At 51.0% G+C, this 5,030-nt stretch overlaps 1 protein-coding gene across 1 annotated transcript in view; it reads right to left on the reverse strand.

The window, feature by feature from the left end:
• RALGPS1 (Ral GEF with PH domain and SH3 binding motif 1) overlaps positions 1–5,030 on the reverse strand; it is a 329,731-nt gene that overhangs the window by 299,943 nt on the left and 24,758 nt on the right. The gene's annotated exons all lie outside the window — the stretch shown is intronic.

A 5,030-nucleotide genomic window follows, 5' to 3' on the forward strand; every position in this document is an offset into this window, starting at 1 on the left:
TCATTCTTCTACAATTAACTATTTAATTCACCTGAATTTTGCTTCATGGTCTTTTTTAAAAAAATATTTATGTGTTTATTTATTTATTTGGCTGTGCCAGGTCTTAGTTGCGGTACACGGGATCTTTGTTGCTACATGCAGGATTCTTTAGTTGTGGCATACGGGATCTTTTAGTTGTAGCACGTGGGATCTAGTTCCCTGACCAGGGATCAAACTCCGGCCCCCTGCATTGGGAGCGTGGAGTCTTAGCCACTGGACCACCAGGAAGTCCCTGCTTCATGGTCTTGCCCCCTCTTCACTTAGCTGGGCCTCCTCCCTCCAGCAGGATATAGGTTCTCAAGGGAACTCAAAACTGGACACAGGCCTTAAAGCTGAGGTCTCTATTTACAGGATGTGTCCACTGGCTCCAGCCAATGAATGCAGTTTATATCCAATGCAGAACCAGCAGCATTTCAATGGTTTTTCACAGTGCACCAGGGCTGGCAAAGGCTCTTGACAATGTAATCCTTTTCAGAGACAGTAGGAAGGCGTGGTGTCCTGGAATCAAGGTCAGGCCACCTGAGTTCTGCCAGCCAGAGCCTGAGAGAGTGGTCATCTTAGTGCCCAGGACAAAGGTAGAGGATACCCTGTCCTGGGACCTCTGGCCTCCTAGAGTTCTCAGGGTTACCAGACCCTGTCGCTGGCTCTCTCGGGGGGATCAATGAGGCCCCAGCTATCCACACAGAGCCCCCAGGAAGGATGCCATTAAATTCTTTCCATCTGGGCTTAGACCATTATATCCAGATAGCAACTGACACTTTATAAAGGGAAACATTTCCACAAGGAAAACTGTAAGCAGAGAGGCGCTGGGCTTACCTTCAGAGTGGAAGCCTCCAGTCCTTACAGGGACTACAGCTGGTCATCCTCTGACCGCAGTTGGACGTGGGGCCTTTCAACAGAGCATGGTGACAGGAGGTCCCTGGAGCCCCATTCTGGGGAAAGAGGGACCATGCAGTGGAGGGAAAGAAGGGAACTAGCAGTTTAGTTACTGAACACCAATAACATTCCCATTTCGCCACCAGCCTGGCCAGGGTCCAGCAGGGAGGAAGGAGTGCATGAGGTCCCAGTGAGGGGATGCAGTTGTGCTGAAAGGGCAGAAAGGAAGTGGAATGAAGCCAGCAGTCGGCCCCTGCTTTCCCTCCCAAGGATGAGACGCCCAAGACAGGAATCCCTTTGCCCGGCTGAATTAGCACCAGCACCTGTGAGGTTCAGAAAGCCTCAGCTCCCACCCCCGGAGACTCAGTGATCACAGTGAGAGGATAACCCTCAAAGGGAATGGTGTGAGGCCTCCGAGGAAATTCAGATGCAAAAGTCCAGCCTCAGAGCCCAGATCTCCAAAATGAAAGGTGGCTTTTGATTCTCACATTAATATTTGGAGAAGTAAATGGAGAGAGTGAAGGAGCTGAGGGGTAAAACAAAAATACAACAAAAAACCCCTGAAAATCGCTCCAGGGACCCAGATGTGTGATGAATGGAACGTCTGGCAGAGATAGGCTAGTTAAAATAACAGTCACACAAAAGCAATTCTTTTGCCAAAGACGTGTTCTTCCAAGTTATAGATTCCTCAGTTCCAACAAAATTCTGTCAGAAACATGTCTCCTGATAATATCTGTTACAGCCCTGAAGTGGAGGGAAGTGGGCAGACAGAAAGAGGAAGGATGTTCCCATGGCCTAGGCTCTAGAGAAAATAGCTTAGAGTCAGCCACATTCAGCCTAAAGAAGCCCAAAGAGACGGCTGGAGGGAGCCGGGAATGCTGTGGTCCTTGGGGTAGAACAGAGAGCCGAGGGGCCAACTCCGAGAGGCACTTTTGGAGCTCAGGATAAGGAAGGACTTTCTATCATGGAAAGCGGTCAAAGCAGAGTCCCCTCGGAGGCAGCCAGTTCCCACAAGCAAGTAGAAACTGGAGATTAGTTACAAGGACTAGGCTAGGGAGTCCTAGTACTGGGAGGCGGGGAGTAGATGGCCTGGGAGGGCCCGTCCCACTCTTAGGAGAGTGCAAGTGTCTTGAGCACCCTGGGGAAGGGGGCAGAATTCAAAATGACTTATCCTCTGATTTGCCCTTTTTTTTTTTGGCCGTGCCACGTGGCATGCGAGATCTTAGTTCCCTGACCAGGGATCAAACCCGTGCCCCGTGCAGTGGAAGCGTGGAGTCCTAACCACTGGACAGCCAGGGAATTTCCCCTGATTTGCACAGTTTAAAGAAAATACACACACACACACACACACACACACACACACACACACACGCACGGCACCTGAGGGAGCTGCAAGCAAACTTGCATTATCCATTCTAGCTCAGAGGCCCGGGCTATGCACAGCCACTAGTGGGGTCCAGGGGAGCCCAGGGAAGGACAACAGGGCAAATCTTGCATCAGGACACAAAGAAGAGGGCCCAAGGGCTGATCAGAGTGCCAAGGCTGAGGCCAAAAGGGGTGAAGACATGCTTTGAGTGCAGGGACCTCGCTGCCTCCACAGCAAAGCGAGATGGGCTTGTCTACGTAGCCTAAGGGGGTAGCAGCGACATCTAGCTAGCTGCCCTGAAGGGTCATGTCCATAGCCCCTAGAAGCCCAGCCAGACTGTCCTAAAGGCCAAGCTCCTTTAGGGAAGAGGCAGGAACAAGAGAAGCCCTAGTAAGCAACCTCTTTGACAGATGATGGGCGGGGCACCTGTTTGCTGCCTGAGTTGGAAACAGACACAGCTCTGTCCCTGCAGACTCAGGCAGGTTACCCTGCGGGTGACTGCATTATAATCCACCGTTAATTTAAACATATACCTCCTCCCACTGCCACTTTAGAATAATAGCACATTCTTGACCAATGAAAGCTAGAGCAGCAAGCTTTATTGTCCATCTTCCGTCAAGCACAGCAATCACCCAGTGAGGGCTCCACCGCACTACCCCAAGTTGATAACGTTCCGCAACATCAGTTTCCTTTGAGGTGGCCTCTTTCTGCCATTTACTTTGCGTTCTGAAGTTTGGAGTCCCACTTGCTGACAAAAGTTATGCAAGCTAGGCCTGCCTTGCAGAACAAAAGGAAAACATCACAGAGATATTTAATTATGAGTCACTGAGGCTTGAGGGGTTTTCAAGGAAATGGTCCGGGGATTGGTTGGTGGTTGCTAACACTGAAAGGACATCACGGACATCCCTGCAGCCAGGTGGGGATAATTATGAACTATGATGGGAAGAAAGCAATGCGAGCACAGATCATGACTTAGGACAAATGAAGAGCCAGCTACTGCCAATGGCCTTTGCCAGCAAAGCAGCTCAATGCAGTCTACACCACATCTGCTCCAATTCAGTTTATCTGCTTCAGGTGCTGTTCTCATTGCCAGGACCGCATCCCCTTGGGATCGTTCCTCTAACCCTGCCTGAGAGGCTCGCCCCTGATTCTTGATGTTGGGTGACTTTTCCAGCCTCAGGGAAAAAGCAAACCTACAGAAGCCACTGCCTCACAACTTACCTGAGCCATGAGTGCAGCTCCAACGTTTTACAGACAAACTGGGGCTGAAGAGGGTATCAGGCAAAGGTATGGCTAGAAGCCAGACCTCCAGATTCACGCAAGTCGATGCACTTTCTCCATCATGCTCTTAGTACCTGCAGAGTCCCGCAGGCTGCCAGCTAGCAATGAAGCCAGTTCCTACGTGGACCTCTTACACCACGCACCATCGCACTGCCTGCTCGACCGTAAAGGTGAGAACCTGTTCTACAGCAAGGAGCAAGTCAGCTCTATCAGCACAGGAGCTAAATTTAATCCTGGCCCGCCTCCCAGCCACACTGCCCTGCTTGACCCTCCCAGAATATCTGCTTTTGCTCATTCATTCAATCCTGCCTGTGCGCCTGCTGCGATGCCAGGCGCTGTGGGCTAAGGATATACAGGTGAGGGAGACAGTCCAGGATCCCTGCTGTTATGGAGCTTGCAGGCTAGAGGGAGAAACATTAATTGAATAATCTAATCAATACACAGCTACCAATTTTTCAGAGCAATGAATTACGCTGTAGGGCTGGAGGAACACAGCTCAACAAAGGGCTCTGTTAAAGGGGCCTGACCTAGAAGGGCTGCTGCAGGGCTCCCTGCCGGAGGGAGGCCTGAGCTATTAATAAAATCTGGGGAGGAGGAGTTAACTGGCTTCTCGGGAGAAGACGTCATACCGAACAGAAGTTCGTGGGCCAAACAAACCAAAAGGTCGAAGTTTGGAGCAGAGAAACGTTTATTTTAGCGCCAAGCAAGGAGGACGGTGGCAGAACTGGGGGTGAAGGCTGCAGGGTGTGTGACTTTCTTCTGACTGGTTGGTGATAACAGGGTAGTGCTCCAGGACTCTGGTGCTCCGCCTGAATAACTCCACCTGGGGGGGCCTTAGTTCCCGCAGAACTCAAAGGTATATTGTTATGTATATATCCCTTGAGGAGGGACCAGGCGCTGCCCGTAGCTGACTACAGTTTCTTGACTGCTCCTCCTGTTTCTGCAATCCTTCCCTTTTCTGATTAGCAACTGTTTGAATCTGCGCTTTGGTACTCAGGGAAGGTTTAGGAGGCTGAAACCTTCCTCCTGAAAACAATATATGGGGGACATGGAAAGGCTTCCGTACCCGGGAGGGCGCCACAGGGTCTTGCTCAGTTTCAGAGAGCTGGAGGCAGGAGACAGGGCGTGTGCACCTCCAAGCTCTGTGGTGGGAGTGAACAAGGCACATTCGATGGAGCCAGAGGGTACTTCGGCAGGAAAATGCGGAAAGGGTTCACCAGCGATCCTGGCTGCAGACTTCGGCCCCCTGACAATCCAGTCTCTACCCCACATGGTAAAGGTCAGAGACAGATCTGCTGCTTTCTCGTCTTTGCAGCAGCACGGTGGCACAAGAGCTTCTTAGGAAATCCTAACCTTTCAAAAACAGTGGTTAACAGAAACTATGACACCGGAGGATGTTTGTTAGAGCCTGTGAAACTCAGGGGGCCAGAAGAGGTAAATCCGGAGGAAGACCACAGCACATCTGCTC

This window comes from Delphinus delphis, chromosome 6 (genome assembly GCF_949987515.2).
Source record: "Delphinus delphis chromosome 6, mDelDel1.2, whole genome shotgun sequence".
Classification (NCBI taxonomy): domain Eukaryota; kingdom Metazoa; phylum Chordata; class Mammalia; order Artiodactyla; family Delphinidae; genus Delphinus; species Delphinus delphis.